Here is a 21,517-nt window from a genome sequence, read left to right as displayed (position 1 = left end):
TTTTATTCTGTTTAGTCATTTATCTGTTTACTTTTGAAAATTAAAAATTTTTTTCTTGTAGCTTTTACTTGGTAATTTTTAGTTTTATGTGCACGTGTGTGCCTATGTGAGTTTATGTGCTCCACATGCATTCAGGTTCCCGTGGAGACCAGAAGGCACCTGACTGGCTGGATCTAGAGGTTGTGATTCACCAGGTGTAGGTGCTGAGACCTGATCCCCAGTCCTCTGGAAGAGCAGCAAGTGCTGTGTGTCTCTGAGCCATTCCCCCCAGGACCACATTCCTTTCTTTTTTTTTTTTTTTTTTTTTTTTTTTTTTTTTTTTTTTTTTTTTTTGGTTTTTCGAGACAGGGTTTCTCTGAAGCTTTTTTAGAGCCTGTCCTGGAACACATTCCTTTCTTAAAAACACCTGTGTATCCACTTTTCTGTGGCCATTGCACGACCATTTTGGGGTTTGATTTCCCAAAGCCTTGCAATTGTTCAAACATGGGTGACTCTCTCCCCACTTGAGAAAACACACTTTGGGTTTGTTTGCCAACCCATAGCAGAGCTGGGTAGATTCATGAGTCAGTGGAATATTCTAGATGTGGGATGAAGGAAGACAAATGATTTGTCCATAGAACTCATCGGATCACAGCTATATTGGCTTTCATGTGTTACCTATGACTATTTTTGTGCCTCAGTTACAAAGCTGAGTATCTTAGCCAAAATTGTGAGGCCTAGAATGTATAAAATCAGTACCATATGACCCCTTCCCAAAAGCCTCTGCTGGTCCTGTTCTACATGTGTTTACCTTATCAAGGCAATCATAAGAATCACATCAAGTCTTTGGTAAGAATTTAGATTCCTAAATCCCACACCAAGCAGGCAGATTCAGAAGCTCCAAAGTGAATTGGGGTGTGAGTCCGAGATTCTACAATGTAACTGGTATACCGTATATACTTATAATTTATCTAGTCTTGGCTAGATTATGCTGGCCTCGAACTCACATAGATCTGCCCACCTCTGTCTCTCAAGTACTGGTACTAAAGGTGTGCACCACCATCCCTAACAACTTTTTATTACATTTATTTATTTATGTATAAAAGTTAGAGCATACCAAGATACATGTGTGTAGCAGGCTTTCTTTTGGGCCACCAACCAGCTTCCAAACCATGACATAGAGACTTAATATTACTTATAAATACTCATATTCCTTATCTTATGCTTGTCCCACTAGCTTTTATAACTTAAATTAACCTGCTTCTCTTGTCTGCATTTTGCCTTGGGGCTTTTTACCTTTCTTTCATTCTGAGCGTCCTATTCCATGTCTGGCTGGCTGGCAGCTGCCCAGCTGGCTGGCCCCGGGCATCTCCCTTCTTTCTCCCTCATTCTCTTCTCATTCTCTCCTGTCTCCAGCCTAGATTCCTCCTCCCACTTTAGTATCTATTCCATCCAGGCCTGTCTGTCTGTCTAGCCTTGCCTTGCTGTTGACTGTTCAGTTTTTTATTAGATCAATAAGTAGGCAGGCAAAGTAACACGTCTTTACACTGCTAAATGAATGCAGCATAAACACATGGAACACAGCTTTACAGAGCTAAAGGAATATTTCACAACATCCACAGCGTCTTTGTGGAGGTCAGAGGAGAACTTAGTGGAGTTGGTTCTCTCCTTCTACCAAGTAGGTCCCAGATACCTAACTCAGATCGTCTATCTTGGGCAGCAAGGACCCCAGCCCTGGGAGCTAGTTTTGGCTATGCATCAAAGACAGGCATCTAGAAATGGCATAGCATTAGAACTTCTCTTCCAGCCCCATGCCAGACATTAGGTCATGACCCTTGGGGAAAGGCAGGTCCATGTGGCTTCCCATGCTGTGCTCTCCACTGCTGCCTTTTAGAGCCCACTTCCGGATGGGCAGTTGCTAAGGACTCCTGGTTTCGCCAGTCTTCCCCACTCTACGTGCTCACTGAATCTCGCAACAGAGGAACCCTAGGTTGGAATCTAAGAACTTGGGCTCCTGCCCTGGCACTGTCAGTCCTGACTTGGGAGCCCTTGCTTTCTGACTTCCCTTGGACAGGATTTCTCATCTGCTCTTTTAAAAATAAAACAATAGCAGCAAAGCTCTCGCTTCCATTTTAAATCCGCACATAGTGTGTGCACACTTCGTAGATATGGGTGATATTTCAAAACTCTGTATAAAATGTAACTAGCCCATCTCCCATCTGTCACTTTTTTTGTGTGTTTGGATCAAAATCCTTTCTACCAGATAATTTGAAATATCCAATTAATGGTTACAACTGTAGCTATTTAAGTTCTGTGCTCTAGAACGTTTGAAACTGTATCTCCTACCAACAGCACAGTTGTGCCTACTAACGCTCCCTCATTTACTCTTAGAAAGGTATCTGGGGTTTTGTTTGCTTATTTGTTTGGTTAGTTTTGTTGTTGTTGTTGTTTTGTTCTATTTTTCTTTTATTGAAAATAGAACTTTTTTATACAATTTATTCTGATTACAGCCCCTCCCTCAACTTCTCTGAGGTCCCCTCTTGCTCCCCTCCCATCCAAATCAAATCCTTTCTGCTTCTCATTAGACAACAACCAGACATCTAAACAACAATAATATAAAACAAAAGCAAAACTTAATAGCACAAAACAAACAAGAAAAAAAAAACAAATAAAAAGCACAAAGAATACATATAGATGTATACACACACACACACACACACACACACACACACACACTCACACACACTCAGAGATTTGTCACACAGGAATCTCATAAAACACAAAACTGGAAGCCATAATAGATGCTCCAAGGACCTGTGCATCGGTTCTATGGTCATGTCCACACCTTATCTATGTCCATTTTGTTGCGTCTTCCTGTCTGTCTTCCTGCTCTGTAGGCCTGCTCTGTCAAGTAGAATGAATTAACATCTCTTTCCCAGGTGACCTCCCAAATTACAAAGAAGGAGCAGAACGACATTAGCATATCCTGACCACTTGCTTTGGATGGCGTCAGTTTGTCTCACTATCAAAGGGCTAGGTGACCACCTTTTGTGTGGGAGGTGAAATTGTACCTTGCCAGGTCGCTCAGAATTTTGACTGCCATACAATGTGGAAATATGGGGGCCTGTATAATACAGCCCTGTGTCCAGCCCTGACAGAGGTTCTGTCTGTGGTGATTTGAATAGGGTCATATCTTTGAATGCTTCATCCTTAGCGAGTGATGTTGTTTGGGAGGGATTAGGAGGTGTGACCTTGTGTTAGAGGAAGTGTGTCACTGAGGTGGGCTTTGGGGTTTCAAAAGCCCAAGCCAGTCCCAGAGTCTCTCTCTTCCCGCTGCCTGCAGATCCAGATGTAGAACCCTCAGCTACCATGTCTGCCCACATGTTGCCGTGTTCCCCATCATGACGATAATAGACTAAACCTCTGAAACTATCAAGCCCCAAGTAAATGCGTAATTTTATGAGAGTTGTCATGGCCATGGCATCTCTTCACAGCAATAGAATCCCATTATGCCCCAAGTCATACAACATGGCAAAGTGGGATTTATTCCTACTAGCTGGCACAAATACCAGATAAATCATGGTCTTTATTTTATTTGTTTTTAGACAAAATCTCTTTACTAAGCAAACCAAGCTAGCCTTCCTGCATCTGCCTCCCAAATGCTGGGCTTAGCAGTGTGCATCAACCTATCACATATGTGTAAAAAACCCGAGTTTCTCTAAACTACAGAGACCTGAGTGGAAAGAGGCCATTTCTTCCCTAGAATATTTGTTCAGGGTCACATGAAAAACTCCAGTTGTTGTTCAAAGCTGTGGGAGCTCTAAGGCCAGAGGGAGACAGGAAAATCTAGCTCGCTATGGCTCCTCTTGAAGCCAACGGTTAGCAGCCCCTGAGGATGAGCGGGACTTCTGGGAAGTTAGCTAAGGACACCTCCCTCCACCCCAACAAGTGCTCGTGCCTACCAGGGAGATAAGGCAGCACCAGCGAATGACTTGCTCTTCTGGAGGCTCCTGAACAAGAAAAGAGTCAGTCTGTTGTTTAACTTTCTAGCCAACGTGGTTGACGTTCCAGAGTGTAACTTCAGTTAACCAGAAGTACATAGTATGTCGTTACTGAAGTTCACAACAGAGTTCACATGGCTCAACCCTCTGGCCACTTAGCAGCATTTCATGGCAGGGATGAAGTCACGAGGGAAGCTGTGAACATTCACTTCCCCGTGGCTGCTGTAACTGGGGCGTTTGACTCTCCTGCTGGGTCCCTGCTCCCAAGACTCTGAATCACAAGCCTGTGCACCCCATATCTGAGTGACAAATAAGTGGGGTGGGGTTTTGACATTGGGGAAATCAAGAAGTGATTATCAACAGGTCTTAAATCTTAATTTGGCTGTAATGCTTATTATGTTCTGCTTAGAATGATTACATTAAGATATGTACATGTAGTTACGAAATGAACTTAGGTTCAATAAAAACAAATATAAGTTCTGGTATAAGTACTGGGTTGATTAAGTTCCCCAATCAGAATGACCTTTATAAAGTACCTACAATTCTCTGTCTTCATTACAGAGATTATGTTCACTGGAAGGAGACTGGTATCGGCTTACAGATGTCTAATCCTTGAGAGAGGAAATAATTTTCTCATTATTTTCTCTAATTATTTTTTAAATTAGCAATAACCATAGTAACTTACTGCATATATTTCACTTTATTGGTTTAGTTGCCACTTGAACTAAATTTGCCCACAATTTGGCCTGCAATGAAATTGAAGACATTTCACCAAACGCCACCTACCCATGAGGATTAAATCCACAGTTCAGAAGCAAGATTGGTGGTGGTGGTGGGGGGGGAGGGTAGTGAGCATTGCCTGGACTCGTGAGCTGCTTTGTTAGACCTAACATGTGCTTTCCTGGAAAGTCCACATGAAGTGCAGCATGGGTGTCCCTTCTTCCAGACCTGGCAGTCCTGTCGTCTTGTGACAACGGACACTCTTTCGCGCTTACATTTTCTCAGTGTAAGAAACGGCAAAGTACTTCCTTTCAGAGCAGTGGCTGTGAAGTCCCTCTCTCTGCCCTTGCTATAGCCATCCTCGCCAGTGCCCGGGTGCTGAGAGAGAGGTGCCATGGTTTCCTCAGAGTCAGCAGCACACAGTATGTCCTGGGCCATGGGAGCGTGCAGGAGATGAGGAGGTGAGATTTTAAAAAATCATTTAGTGGGCATATTCTCACTACGTTACTCAGCATGGCCTCAGACTTGTGAGTCTCTTTCAGCCATCTTCAAAGTTGCTAGGATTGGAGGCATATGCTGCCACTCCTGTTTGGGGCTCCTGTTTTTTCATTCTAAAGTTCTCTCTGAACCTTAGCTGCAATCTGTCCATGTGTCTGTGGGGACACGTCCTCACATCTTTGGTGGTTTGGTCTCAAATCAGTCCTGCGTCTCTCCTATGGCATGGCCTCTGATATCACCAATACCAGATGACATATGGCAAGTGCTTCCCTAGAGGCACACGCCAGCATCCCAGCCCCCGCAGCCCTCCTGGGCCTAGCCTAGTGGCTCCTCCTTCCAGCGGAGGACCTGGAAGCCCTGCTCTTCACTCCTTTTGCAGTTGCCAGGAGCCTCAGGAGGGAGGGAGTGCAAGGTCATGCAGGGTAAAGGCCTGTGCAGGTAATTTGTTTCCTCTCCCAAGTCTTCTGTGTCTGAGTCCTAAGGGCACCACAGGGAAACAGGAGAAAAGGCAGGCAAGGAAGGGCCAGTGATGGCTCCATCTGCCCTACTATCCTCTACTCTGCCAAGGCTACTCTGTGAGAGTCAACAGTTGACTTAATGGGGAGCACGTCTGCTTGGAGTGGGGAACATAAAGGAATAAAATGTTGGCTTTCGGTATAAAAGATTGACTATGGTGTATAGGAATGATTGGGGGAAATCAGGCCTGAAGGCATGTTTCAGGGAGTTGTGAATTATTTCATGATGCTCAGGTCGTCCAGGTAATGGTCCTGTGTTCTTCCAAAGCTACAGTTTTGCTGAGATGGTGGACCAATCACTGCCTGGCTCTCTGGGGGCAGAAAGCTCTTGGCTTGGGACATCTGGGTGTTTTATTTACACTCTTGTCTGCCCTGCTCTTAGTAGAACATCTTTAGAACTTCAGCCGCTGAGAGTGGAGAATAAACATCACTGGCAGTTAGCTTACCTATACTGCCAATCAGGGTGGAAGCATGTGCTCCGAGAGCCACCCTGTCCTCATCTCCGCTGATGGAGAGTCACAGCATGGGACCCTCAGGTTCCGCCGCTTTAGGCAAGGAACTTGAAGAACCCTAGGCAAGGCTAGAATGAATTCCTATTCTCAGATTAAAAGGCGCACGTTGGTCATCAGGACAACACTAGCTCCAGAAAAGAGCATCGCCTTGAAGCCCTGGAGCCTTCTCCAAGAGAGCAAGAGGTGCTGCCTCCACCAAGCAAGACTGAAAAGAGGTAAAAGCCAGTCCATGCGTCCCAGCCTATAAGCACAACACTTGGGCCTGAAGCAGGAGGATTGTCAGGAGTTTCAGGCCAGCTAGGGCTATGTAGTGAGTTCAGGCCTGAAACACACCACATGCCTCTGTCTCCAATGGGGGCAGCGCACCAGATTTTATCTGTTGTTTGTTTTTACTGATGCTTGAGTTGGGGTATAAAGTGCTGGCTTCCATTATTCCATTTTCAGACACTTGTATCAGTCTCCCTTCCTCATACCTGCCCCACACTGCCCCCCTCATCCTTCCCTCTCTGACTAGTTCCCTTTTTCTCTCCAAATAGTCTCGTTTCTGCTTTCACTTCACATGTATGTGCACATACATGTAGCTAACTCTAGAGTTCACATGTATGTGCACATACATGTAGCTAACTCTAGATTTCACATGTGTGTGCACATACATGTGGCTAACTCTAGATTTCACACCGAGAAAAGCAATAGTTTGTTTCTTCTCTTCCATCACCTCTGTTTGTTCCCCTTCCCTTAAATCCCTTTCTCCCACCTCACAGCTCTCCTGCCTCCATTTCATGTATACGCGCGCGCGTGTGTGTGTGTGTGTGTGTGTGTGTGTGTGTGTGTGTTTATAAATAAGGGTGCATATATTCTACATATGAACAAAAGTGTGGTATTGACTTCTCTGAGTTTGGCTTGTATCTGGCTTACCATGACCATCTCCGCTCCACCTTTTTATCCTGTCCTTGACAAACTCTCACTCCCCTTTAAGACTGAGTAAAACTCCACCGCACCTGTATACCGCATTGTCTGCTTCCTCCGTTCAGCTGTGGATCGGCATCCGTGTTGGCTCCACGTCCTGGTTGGTGTGAATAAAGCAGGGATGGACATGTGCAGGTGTCTCTGTGCTGTGCTGTTCCTTTGGATAAATAGCCCCAGGTGCAGTATAGCCAGAGCATATGGTGGTTCTGCTTTTAGGGATTGACGAACCCCCATACTGGCTTCCACAGAGGCTGTACCAATTTACGTTCCCGTCGACAGTGAATAAGGGTTCCTCTTTTCTCGTAACCTCACCAGCATCTGTGGCCCTTTCTACTCTCGATGGTAGTAGCTCAGTGTGGATGCATGTTCAGTGTGGTTTAGTTTGCGTCTCCCCGGTTGGCTGAGGATATTGAACACCTTTTCAACTGTTTATCAAACATTTGTATTTCTTTGGAAAACTGTATTTCTATTAATTTGGCCATCTGTGTTTTGAGTTATTTGGAGGTGTTTAGGGTTTTTCTTGTTCTTTATGGCTTCTAGGTATTAATCTCCTGTTCAATGTGTAGTTGGTAGAGATATTTCTCCCATTCTGAAAGCTGTTTCCTGTGCTGTGTGGAGCTTTTTGACCTCGTGGGATCCTATTTGCCCACTCTGGAATAATTTCCTAAGCTACTGGAGTCCTTTCCGAAAAGGCTTTGCCTGCAATGACGTCCTGAATATTCTGCTATGCTTTCTTCTAACAGTTTCAGGGGTTTGAGTGAGCTGCTTTAAATTAAATTTTAATGCAGGCTGAGAGAGACCTTGTTTCATTCTTCTCTATGTGGATGTCTACTGTTTCCAGAACCATTTCTTGTAGAAACCATCTTTTCCCCCACGTATATTTTGACTCCCTGTCAAAGCTTGGGTGGTGCTGGCAGCATGGGAACATTCCTCTGGGTCCTCTTTTTTATTGCTCTGTGTGTCTGTTTCTGTACCAGGATCATGATGTTGGCAGTTCTGTAGCTCTGCAGTGTAATCTGAGGCCAGGTTCGAGACTTGCAGCACTGCACTTTCTGCATTGGGGCTTTGTCTGCTCCAGGTCTTTTTGTTGTCCCTAGGATTCTCTTTCTATTCTTCTCTCATATGTTACATCCCATCCACAGTTTCCCTTCACTCCCTCCTCCCAATCTCTCCCCCCACCTCCCCTTTCCCCCAGATCTAACCCCTCCCGTCTCCCCTCCAAAAAAGAGAAGACTTCCCAGGGCCCAGGAACATTAATGAAATACAGCATAGCAAGCTACAATAAAACCAGATATATACCATCACAGCAAGGCTGAATGAGGCAACCCAGGAGGAGGAAAGGCAAAAGAGTCAGTGACTTCCCCTGCTCCCACAAAAACACCAAGCTATCCACCACTAACATATATGAAAAGGACCTAGTTCAGACCCCTACAGGGTCCCTGATCTCTGAGAGCTCCCACGAGTCCCCATCAGTTGATTCTGTGCAGGGCCATGTTCTTTAATGTCCATCAACTGTCTGGTTCTGGTTCCTCCAGTCCTCTCTGGTCTCTTTGATGAGAATTCTGCTAGGCTCTGCTCCCAGAACACTCTGTGGGTGGCACAAACTGTAGGTTGAAGGTTTTGGGTGGCACAAACTGTAGGTTGAAGGTTTTGTGGCTGTCTTCCTAGGAATTTTAGGATTGTGAAGAATGTTGAGATTTTGATGGGAAGCATGTTGAATCTGTAGAATTTTACATATATCTATATCTCTATATCTATGATACATAGATATAGAGATATAGATATATACCAGTTCTTCCAATCCATGTGCATGGGTAGTCTCTCGATCTTCTAGTGTTTTCAATTTCTTTCTTCAGAGTTTTAACCTTTCTGTTTAAAACATTGGCTCAGTGGGTGGTTCAGAATGCTTCTTCTACATAAGCATGAGGATCTGAATTCAAAACACAGAATCCATGTAAAAAGCCAGGTGCAGTATTATGGGCCTGTGTATCAGCATTGTGTGTGGGGGGACAGGAGGACTCCTGTGGTTTTGATCCACCAGCACAGCACAAGCCTCACTGAGAAACTGTCTCAAGGGAAACCATGGAAAATGATAGAACACAACAGTGCACATCTTCTCTGGCCTCTGAGTACACACGAGTATGTGCATACACCATACACATGTGCACATACACATACATATGCACACACATACATACACAAACACACTCATTAAATATAATTGAAGATTTTATTGCAGATGTCTTTGACTTCCTGAGTTATTATTTTTTTATGATATTGTGAATGGCTCTTTTCCTCCCTCACTTCTTTCTTGGCAGGTTCATTACTGGTATATAGGAAAACTACTGATTTTTGTATGTAGATTTTTGTATTCTGCTAATTTGCTGAAAGTGTTCCTTAGATCTAAGAATTTCCCAGTGGAGTCTTTAAGATCTTTCAAGTACAGAATTATATTGCCTTCAAATTGGGATAGTTTGGCTTCTTTGTTATTTCTACTGCTTTTATTTCTATTTCTCATCTTGCTCTAATTAATACTTCAAGCACTACATTGGATAAGAGTAGAAAATCACGTCATGTTTCTGATTAAAGGTTTTCATTTCTTTCTTCATTAAGGCCAGTGTTGGCTGTAGGTTAGTTAGACACAGCCTACGTTGTGCTGAGGTATATTCCTTCTGTTCCTATTTTCTCTATGACTTTTATCATGGAGGAATGTTGAACTTGGTCAAAGGTCCTTTACGCATCTATTGATGATAATCATGTGATTTATGTCTTTAAGTGTTTTGATGTGTGGCCATGTATTTATTGATTTGTGTGTGCTGAACTATATTTGTATCTCTGGAATAAAACTAACTTGGTCATCATGTATATCTTCTTAGTATGTTCTTGAATCTGGCTAGCAAATATTGAGAATTTTTGCATCTGTGTTGTGTCTTCTTAGATTGTTCGCCTTTGTTAATATTAGACTGGTACAAAAGTGGTTACAGTTTTTGCATTATTGAAAGTCCTTCATTTGATATTGGAATGCATTCTTAAGTAATTGTGGTTATGTTATACATCACTCTCATGAGCTTTTCTGACTTTATTTTTTTGCTAATAATGTATTACTTTCTGTTTATTTCACATTTATTTTAGACTATAAAATGATTTTAAACTAAAAGCAAATTTGAACCTCTTTTTTGTTTTTTGTTTGTTTTTGTTTTTGTTTTGTTTTGTTGTTAAGACAGGGTTTCTCTGTGTTACAGCTCTGGCTGTCCTGGAATTCACTTTGTAGACCAGGCTGGCCTCAAATTCACAGAGATCCGCCTGCCTCTGCCTCCCAAGTGCTGGGATTAAAGGCATGTGCCACCACAGCCTGGCTTTAAACTGTCTTCTTCCTTGAATTCAAAATATGTCTCAAAGCAACAGAGACAACTCATGTGGATACTGCATTCAGCACAGGAACTGCTAATGAGCAGGCAGTGCAGTGGTTCTGGGAGTGCTGCCGAGGAAGATGAGCATAGTGGCCACCAGCGGAAGTTGACTGCGGCTACCTGAGACCAGTGATTGAAGCTGATTCTCTTATTACAAATGCGAAGTTGCCAAAGAAGTCAGTATAGGCCGTGCAATGTCTGTCTGGCGTTTGAAGCAAACTGGAAACGTGGGAAAACTCAATGAGTGCATGCCTCATGAGCTGGCTTCAATCTTTTTCCAAACCGTCGGTTTTAACTGTCGTCTTGTTCGACGCTATAGAACAGCAATGAACTATTTTTCAGTTGGATTGTGATTTGTGTCAGGAACTCGATCGTATATGACCACTGGCTTAGTTCAGTGCTTGAACAAAGAGGAAGCAGCTTCAGAGCCCTTCTCAAAGCCAAATGTGAAGCAAACGATGGCATTGGACACTGGTGTCTGCTGCCCTTCTGATCCGCTGCAGTCTTTAGATGCCATTAAAACCATTACACCTGAGAAGTGTGCTCAGCAAGTCAGTGAGATGCACTGAAAGCGGCATCCCCTGCAGCCAGCATTGGTTGTGCTCAGCGAGTCAGTGAGATGCACTGAAAGCGGCATCCCCTGCAGCCAGCATTGGTTGTGCTCAGCGAGTCAGTGAGATGCACTGAAAGCGGCATCCCCTGCAGCCAGCATTGGTTGACAGCCATATTCACTGGAACTTCCACCAACCACTTCCTCAAGCTTTCGTCATGGGAAAATATTTTCACAGCCAGAGAGACTTAGGAAATGCTTGAGGAGTTCCTCAAATCCTGAATCATGGGTTTTTACACTACAAGCATAAAACAACAACAACACAACACACCTTATTTCTCATTGCAAAACTGTATTGAGTACAATGGTTCCTGTTTCAGTTAATGACGATATGGCTGAGCCTCATCATAAGGATTTCACATTCATGTCCGAAACCACAGTTCGTTTTTCACACACCTATTATTCAGTGACCCTCATTATGTCTTCTGAATAACTGTGATTGGAAGTCTACCTTATGAATCATCCAAATAGTCGCATTACGCTGGCTTATTTGCATTTTCTATTTGCTTGGTAAATAGACTTTTATTGCTCATCCTGTGCGCCTACTATAGTCCAGCTGAACTCCTTAGATGCAATGCTTTGAATATATTGGGTTTTCTAAAATCATGTTTACAAAGGACGATGGAAGTGTTCTGCCAATGCAGGGCACAGAAACTGGAACGAGCTTTTTACACTTCTCTTGTTTTTCTATTCCTCTTGTCCACAGCCTAGTCTGTGGTGGCATGGGTGTCATCTGTAAGCTCATTAGATGTGGCAGCCTGAGACACTGCCCCACAGAATCCCAATTCAATGTATTTTCTCCCTCTGTCATTGAGAAGAATGTTGTTTTCGCTATCCTGTGGGCAGAATCCCACAGAGTTGAAGTAGTTACTACTTTATTCTCTTCCATTACGGCTATCTCTATGCTTCTGTGTCTTAGGATGTTTTCTTGTGTTGCACAATTCCTGTTTCTCTATTAATTTCAAAGCCTTCCTATATCAGTTCCAAGGCAAAATAAATCTCTTGAAGAACCTAAGATGGTACTAAAAAACTATAGAAATGATCCATGGGATAACATTGACTGGAAACAGCCCTGAAAACTGTCCCCAGGACCCTCTGTCTATAAAGCCCATACTGTCCCTTCTGGTACTAACACTGAGAAAAGTTTGCTCAGAAATGACCAAGACAATCATGGCGATGCACACCTTTAGTCCCAACACTCAGGGCAGAAGTAGGAAGATCTCTGAGTTCCAGGCCAGTCAGGGTTACAGAGTGAGATGCTTTCCCAAAACATACAAGCAACAACAACAAAACAGAAACAAAACCAAAAACCCCATCAATGAACAGAGCTTCAGGCTCCCTAGTTAAGATATGGATCCTTCATTTGGTTGAGCAAACCTAGGCAAAGAATAGAATAGAACCAGGAAGTTGTATAGCTCTGACTCCGAGTGACCATAACCCTGTTATCAGGTCCCACTCAGTATCCGGCCCAGCTGTGGGCACTGGCAGCAGCCAGCCTAGGGCCAGTGGCTTAATTACACTCTTTATCTTTATGTTTGTCTGAGGACATCTGAAACCTTCAGTGTGGCCTGCCACTAATTAGGTGACTCATAATAGTCAGTGCTTGCTTGCTGAGCTCAGAGCCAACCCCCATGAGCAAACTGATTGTGACTGGGTCTCTGTCACGCCAGCTAGGGGGTGTGTGCCCCCTGGTTGCTTGGTTCACACCAGGGCCCAAGCAGCATGTAGGCATGCCCATGTCCCCTTCCCTGGAGCCTGGGGACCAAGCAGCCACTTGAGACAGATGGTGAAGCAGGTCATGTCTTGCTGTGTTGTAGTGTTTGAGCCACAGAGGGATCACCAGGGACCCATACCAAGGTCAGGCTGGTGGCTGAGCATGGGAGGAGCTGCAGTGGGGAGATCATGCTAAGCACAGAGGCTCAGCCTCCCATGCTCCCCCTCCCACCATCCAGCAGAATGACAAGATGTTGATCGATCAGAAAAGAATGAGCTGGGACACCTGGTCCACAGATCATAATCAGGCTTCCTAATCCTATTCCAGTATGTAAATGTAATTAGTATTAAATGAAACTATCTTCATTTGCTAAAGTTATTATTCCTGCTCCTTTCAGAAGTATTCCCCATCTTTTAATACCAAGTTTACACACTCTTAGAACTAGCCCCCATGCAATCGTTTTTAGTCGATATTATGCCTCTCTTGAGGGCAGGAGTTAGCTTCTCATCATTTTCATAGGTTCTTGATGTTTTCTTGGAGTTAAGGGTGCTAGGTATAAGGTATACTCTTCAAGACACACAGACCAGGTACCCAGAAACTGAGTCCTATGCTCAGCCTACTTCTGCAATTGGATACTTTTAAAATAATAACATCGCCCCCATCTTGGTTTATGTTCCTCCAATATGAGCTAAAAACCAAGAACTATGGTGTGGCGTGGAGATAGTCTGGGAACTGTCTGACAAGATGGCACTTAGACGAAGGAGGGACGAGGGAGGTCCCTGCCAAGCATAGTTGTCAGATGGCTATTGAGTAGCAGGGTAGCTGAGGCCCCCATCCTGGTAGGGCTCTTGGAGAGAGACAACTGAAAATGGTCCCTCTGTGGGGTGAGGACACCCTAGCATCATCACCCTACCCACATCCTAGTTGATGATTGATACCCTGGACTGTTCTTCCAGCATCCTCCTTCAGCTCCCATGTTTCGAGGTTGCTCTTTGGCAGATGGGCAGGGAATGCTGATAGCTGGAAAACTATTTTCAGGTGACCAGTTGGGCCAAGATGATGTAGCCAGACCCCAAATGATCAACTAGAGTACCCCTCATGTTCCTTATTTTCCTCAGCTTGTTACCTATGTTGCATCAATAATCTTACAATTGCTCATTCTAAAGACAAAGACAGCAGAAAAGCAAGGGTTTGGCAAAGAGGACTTCGTGCCACCCTTGTGGTCTAAAGAGCTTCCTACTTGTTTCCCTTTACAAGGTCACAGAAATATTTACTAGGATTAAAAAAGATGTATTGACAAATACAGTCCTTTACTACTTCTTTGTGTGAGAGGTCAACACTGTGACCTCTTGTCCAACACCTTCAAGAATTCCTAGAGTCTGTGTGAGGTGTAGATTCTCAAGTCTGTCAGGACCAAGTCAGAAACCTGTAGGGGAATCCGAAGGTCACTCTGTTTTGAGAACCACTTACTTGGGATCTCTGTGAAAGAGTCAGCACTCTACAGCTCATGCAGTCCAGAAGCACTGGCCAGTATCTGCTGAGGTCTTTATCCTGGTGCAAGAACAATGACATACAGGTGCTCTGGTGGGGGGGGGGGGGGAATAAGGAGCTGTCAGACTGGGCTCTGTCAGCACTTGACATTGGACAGAATTTGAAGGAGAGGCACAGAAAGATCCTGCCTGTAAACACAGGCATGGGAGCCCTCAGTAGAAGTGACAGTAGAGAGCTCATCACGGTCCCATCACTATGACAAAATGCTTGAGAAAGATCTCCTGAAAAAGAAGACAGGTTTCTTTTGACTTACGGTTTCAGAAGTTCGAGTCCCTGGTCTCTTGACTTTATCACTTTGAGCCTTGGTGAAGGAGAGTGTCATTGTAGGGAGCTTGTGGTGGCACAGGTGTCCAGGAAGCAAAGAAAAGGAAAAAGGGTCTAACTCCCAAAAGCTCGTTCCTTAGGATCTAATCAGTCTTCCTTTCTTCTTCGTTTTCCTCCATCCGCCCTCCCTCCCTTCTGTCTGTCTTCCCTCCTTCCTACCTTTTCTTCCCACCTCCTTAAGATTTCACCCCCTCGTAGTACCTCGGGTTGGAGAGCAAACCTTCAGCATGTGGCCCCTGTGGGAGACATCTTAGATATAAACTATATCCCATGGCTGTCCATCCACTCTGGATGACAGGACTTCTGTGAGCCACTGTGTGTAATCCCAACAAGACTAGACCATCTCTTGAGAAAATGACTCTGAAAACCATATCTATCTCTAACTATGTACTTAGAAGTTAATTCCTTTCAAAGAAATAATCCAAAATTAATTAATTAATTCAAAATTTGAATTTCCTTATTTTAACAATATGTGATGGAGAAAATGCTGTTAATGATTCCTAGACCTGGGGTTAATGTTGAGTGATCTTTCTGGAAGTTCCAGACTGTAGAAGCTCCAGACTGTGCATAGGTGAGCCATTTGGGTGGGGGTGAGGAGAACTATAGAAATAGTTTCTGGGCCTCCAATTCCTGGTATTATAATTCAGTGGGGATGGAGTGGATTCCAAGGATATGTGTGTTTGACAGATTCCAGATAATTCCGCAATGCAGCTGGGTTAGGAACCATTTATGTAGATATTTCCTCAAAGTTGACAGATCTAGCTAGAAGGAAACTACTTCCCCCCCTGTAATTGTTCATTGTAGGTAAACTAGTTTATGGGTTTGTTTTCTAAACCACATTTTCTAATTCTCAGGAAATAGTATAACTTCTAACTTACATCATTACTTTAGTGCCTACCAAGCCTAATTATCATGCCATCATTGACATTATGGAGCTGAAGTCATTATCCAAGTTCCAGTATTTACATATAAATTGGACCTAGTAGAAAGCATTTTGCAAAAGCCACATGCTGAACGGATCACCAGTTAAGAAGGGAGCCCAAGAAGTAACTGCCAAGCATGAGGAAGCCAGCCCATATGGTGTTAATAAAGCCTTGCTAATGGCCACTACTGCCCAAAATATGAACCTTTCTTTGTCATAAGAAGTGACATCACTGGTTCTTCTAGTCCCACAATGCTTTGCTTTTGGTCGTGTGAACCTGATTGATTTGTGCCTTATGTTTTGCATTTCGTGTGCACAGAACTTTTCTTTGTCTTACTGTTGTCATCCTGGTATTTAACGCTTGTATTTATTTAACATATATAAACATGTACTCAAAGCATGAGTACATTGTATGAGACCATTATTAATCATTTCTTATAAAATGTAAGGAAAAACTTAAATTCAGTAAATTCAGTTCATTTTAATCTGTTTTGCTGGAACCCCCATATTTTATTCTCATCGTTTTCCAAACATAATTTTTTTTCCCAGTAAGGACTCTTGAGTTACCTTTGAGCACAGGTACATAAACATTTCATCTAACATCCTGAATCTCCAGATGTTCCCCACAGACCATGACTTTGGCCATCATGCCCCTTCCCTGACAGATCCATGGGGACTCCACAGCACACCCAGGTCACATCTGGAAGATGGCTGGGCTCAGGGTAGGCCTGTGAGAACAGCCTGCTGTCTCCTTTCCCCGGAGTCCATCACAGTTGCTGCAGGGACTAGGGACAACAGGAGGTTTTGGTTCACCACCCACGGTGGACCGAGGCAAGATTGTCCCCAATACTAGAGAGTAGAGTCGAGAAAGTTTTAGCCTCTGCGTCACCCCACAAACCCTCACCTTCCTCATGATCTACAAACCCTACAGTTTTCTGCATTTGTTTCTTCTCCATCCAGGCTCCTCTAGCTATCAAAATATGCCCAAGCGCATGTACAGACAGTTGTCTGCTCTTTTCTTGTCCCATATCTACAATTATTTATTTACAAATCTTTTATTCCCGATATTTTTGCACCACCTTTCTGTATTAATTATCTCTATCTATTTGAGCACTCAGCTTTTACTTTTACACCTGTGGTGCCTTGTTAATCTGCGGTGTCCATCACGTGACATCCTTATCCAAGTCCTATCCTGCTCCATGTTGGGGTGCCATTTGTCATTGCCCTCAGCAGGGCAACAACATCAGCCAAGCCCCACCCAGTTCATTTGTCTGTACTTGGAGGGAAGCATGAGGATTAAGAAATGGTTTTTCAGGTAGAAAAACCAGAAGTATAGAAGAAACGACAGAAACAAAGATGGCATCGGGAGGGAAATTCAGTGAATAATGAAAATCGTCCGTGTTTATTTTCCTTGTGCTTATATACCCCACAAGTGTGTGGGGGGGAGGCAAAGGACTGCTGTCTATGATAAAAGAAATAAACAGAGCAATTACCTGTTTCAGTACTTGAAGCAACAAACAACTGTACCCTTAATTAAGTACTCTGTTGTTTAGACAGGACATGTAACAACCACACAGTAGACCAAGCATCTTGTAGGCAGCCACTCCCCGGTCAAACCTCCTGTCTTAAAAATGGAGGAACAGGAATAGGCTTGGATTCTCTGATCTTTGGTCAAGGTGGAATGGATCCACTTCTGTGGACCATATTAATACCCAAAAGACCAAGTACCCACACCCAGGATCGGGGTGTCTTGTGTGTAGCCACACCTTAAGTCAGACCTGTTGTCAAGAGTAGCTCAGACTCTCAGACCCTTAGTCAAGACAGCTCAGACCCACATCTGGGTCCCCACGGTCTACATGTGCTCAAGGTCCTTCACTCAGTCCCATTTGGCTCTCTTTCTTTGGTCCCCCCTGACGGTCAGAATTCACTGACAGCTCTGTGCCTATGGATGCAGCCAGTGGTATTTTTACTAGCTGAACAAAAATAAAGCAAATATCTTGAGATGTATCAAAAATTCTCTCATGGTCTAGACATACAAACAACAACAACAACACACATACACACATAGATACACATACATACATACACACATCCATGCATACACGCACACACACACACACACACACACACACACAAACCACTGAAAAGTTAATTTTTTTCAGGGAAAAACTGGTAAATTTTCTTACTCTGTTCTTTGCTTATAACAGATCTCTGCTTGGACTTGTTTTCAACACATTTGTCTTCTAATTGTGGAAATTCACAATAGTCCCCACCCTTACCTCCCATCTGTAACATTTAACCATTAATTGTGTGCTACTATCTTACATCTTTAATATGGATTTACATCTGAGTTGTCCTTTGACTTGTAAAATAGCCAGTCCGGTCTCATATCTGTGTCGAGCTCAGATTTATTGTCATCTGGAAAATATTTTTGTCACTGTCTTGGACAATTCTGAAAGCAGAAGTTTTAGTAAATTAAATTGAAACATTTAGATGGATGTGAGGTAATTATTTTTTTTCCTCTACATTATCTGTTTGTTCAAATAGAAGCATTAATAAAGCCAGTTAATTAAATCACTCGCCTTGGCTGGCTGCCTTTGTCATGCCACACACACAAAATCAGCAAAAAAATATAAAAATTAATGAGTGAGTGACTAACCGATTGAAAAGCAACATGAAAAGTTCTGTGTGTCCTTTTCCTGCTCACAATAAATTGGCTGTGCGTTCCTCTTTATTTGCGGGATAAGGATGTGGAAACCTAATTTTGTAGCTGTCCTTCTGAGACTCGGAGTGAAACCCAAGACCTTCTACTTATTCCCCTGGATACTCTAATCCCTCCCTGCTTCACAGGTATCTTTGAGCTGTTTCCTCCCTTTGTATCCATGGCAACGTGAAATCCCCACTGGAATTACCTGCTGCAAAAATACAGGTGCATTCGTGTAAGGTTTCATTGGCCTGCGCACTTAACTTGAACTTTTCCCCCCTCGCAATATGGTGACCTTTGATTTTGGAGCAGAGGTCTCGCAATGCTGTTAGATATTGTTGATATACATTAAGCAAATACCAGTAAATCTGAGACCCAGATTTTCTTCTGGGACTCCGCTATTTGTGCCATTTCCTGTGGTGCTTGCGCCAAAGCCAAGCTGCACCCAGTGACGAGCTGTTCTGTCTGCAGGAACTTTCTGAATATTCATACATAAGCAAATGTGAACTCTGAAACATTTCATCTCAATATTTCATCCCCAGCACTATAAACCTTGCAATTGAACTAAATCAAATCAAGTATTCAAATGTTGCTGTACCCAATTGCATTGAAAACTACCAGAGAAAAATATGAAGTCAGAAGGAACACATGAAAATGCTGTGTGTTTCTGTATGCAGACACAAAAGGGCGGGAAGCGTAAGTGAGCGGTGAGAAAATTGATGTTACAAAGAACTAAATGGAAGGTTGGATTAGCCCTTGACCATAAAGACTTGCATATCATGCTAGTGACTCTGGACTAATCCTGGCAACGAAACAGTTACTATCCATCGAAAATGTTCTGTCTGAACATCCTTGGGTACCATCTCCTTTCATCTGCACAGCTCCCCTAAGACCCATTAGGTTCTGCCACTCCAATTTACAGGTAAAAAGGTCAAATAACCTGCCTGAGGTCAAGATGCCGGCACTAAGGGTCAGGCTAAGACAGTGTGACTCTCAAGCCCATGCGTGCTCATTACTTCTCAGCTCTGTGGCTACCAAGGTTGTGTGCAAAGGTTGGACTCTCAAAACCAGAAACCCTGAGATATGATTTAATGTAAAAAATATGTTTCCAATTGCTGTGTGCATGGTCAGTTATCACAGTGTGTTGTGAGACTGGCAGACAGGGGGCCTTCAAGAATACAGATCAGGTGGAAATGACCAGACACAGTACCTGGCCTGGGAAGTGGGAATGGCGACAGGAAATCTAAGATGAGCTTCCAGGTTTCTAGCATGAGAAAGATGGTGAGTTGGTCATGACTTTTACAGAGAAAGGAATGGGGTGGGAACTGCCAGGAGCTCTGTTCGGCTGCATGTTTGATCTGGAATGCCCTGGAGCATCCTGATTTGTACATGCTGAATCTGGGATGACCCTGGGGCATTTAGAAATTAGATCTATAGCTCAGAAGAAACAATAAAGCATAGTCAAGCACATTGTGGAAAATAGGTAAGATGGTGGTGGATGAAATCACCTGGGGAAGTGGGCATGAAGCCCGAGATGGTTGATGAGGAATAAATGTACGAATGAGGGAGAGCTAGTTAATAGAAACGTCATGAGAGACAGCTTTCAGGCAGTAGAGTGTGGCCCCGGGACTAAGGGTCATCTACATAACTCCCCCTCTTGACCCACCCGTACCAATGTCCCTTCTGCCTCCATCCTCTGGGCTCAGGACTGCAAAGACACACCCTGTCTTGCTAGTCTCTGCATGACTCTCTATCCCTTTCAGCTCCCATAATCCTGTGCAAGCCTTCCTTTTTGTTTCGCGAGACTCTGTGGAGTATGTCATGTTTTTTGTTTTGTTTTTGTTTTTTTTTTTTTGCCTAAATTCCTGATTCATAAGGTTCTTTTTTTGTCCTCACCCCAAGCTTCCTTCGCAAGCTGATATGAGTCTAAGTCAAAGACTGCTATTTGCCCCCCAGGATTCATTCTGTCCTGTGTGCTTAGTGATAGCATTCAGGGCACTCTGGTTCCTAGCGGGGAGGAATAATCACTATGTTTCACGAAAACCTGTGGTTTCCAACTTCCTTTGCGAAGACATGTGGCAGTGGCAGGGAGCTCAGCTGATATAAGCAGAAATGTCAGTGGGACTGCCTGATAGGCTCATTAATACATTGTCCTTCCGGCTGTTAAATGATGTAAGAAGCCGTTGATTTGGGACCAGCTCCCGCACTGGGCCAACCTAAACCAACGTGAGTTCAGTCATAGTCATAGTAAAGGCAGGGTTCCGGAGGCTTGCCAGCCAGCTGACATGTGCTTGTCTAACCTACGTCGACTAAGCTGTTTCCTATACGTGTCTTCTGGTCCTCTCCAAACGCAGTCTGTCACCATTGTTCTCGGGCACTGCTCTAGTTTCTGGGTTCCGCCCACTTGGCACATCATTTTTTTTTCTTGGCGCACATGAACTGTACTTGATATAATTGGCTTGAGGAATTCTGCCTTTTAACACCACATTTCCCTCCTTCTGCCCATAATATTAACGCGATGGGTGGAGGGAGCCCCAAGAGCTGCTGTGGATCTAGGCTGACTTTGAGAATAGATCCCCACGTGAAGAAGCACAGAAACAGAGCCATGTTCCCATCGACTCTGAGGAGCCATCTTTGTCAGCACTGGATTGGCATACTGAAGGTCATAAATCAGATGTCACAGGCACTTGATGAGGAGACCGGGATCGCTGGCAGACAGAAACCTGTCTTTGGAGTGGAAGATGTTCTTGTGGTGCAAGAAGGGAAAAGTTGGAAGTCAATGGCATCTGTGTGCTTTTTATATGATGCAGGGGTCATGCTAAGTGGAGAACGAGGACAGGAGAATGGGCAAGAGCATAGCAGTGCTTAACGACTAGAGAAAGGGCCAGGACAGTCACAGGCAGGAGTGCAAGAGGAATTTCAGTATGATGGGAGAAAAGCAGGAAAAACGAATTCTTTTAAATAAACACAAAGCAAGAAATCTCGCCCACTCCCAAAAGTCTGTACTATGTAATTATAGATAATGTCAAAGAAGAGGAAGAGGAGAAGACAGAGGAGGAAGAAGGAAGAAGAAGAAAAGAAGACGAGGCAA

At 43.8% G+C, this 21,517-nt stretch overlaps 1 protein-coding gene across 1 annotated transcript in view; it reads left to right on the top strand.

Moving 5' to 3' along the window:
• Cfap61 (cilia and flagella associated protein 61) overlaps positions 1 to 21,517 on the top strand; it is a 273,757-nt gene that overhangs the window by 149,508 nt on the left and 102,732 nt on the right. The gene's annotated exons all lie outside the window — the stretch shown is intronic.

This window comes from Arvicola amphibius, chromosome 5 (genome assembly GCF_903992535.2).
Source record: "Arvicola amphibius chromosome 5, mArvAmp1.2, whole genome shotgun sequence".
Taxonomy (NCBI): Eukaryota; Metazoa; Chordata; class Mammalia; order Rodentia; family Cricetidae; genus Arvicola; species Arvicola amphibius.
Note: the sequence above shows the minus strand (reverse complement) of the source record. Positions and strands in the feature narration are given on the sequence as shown.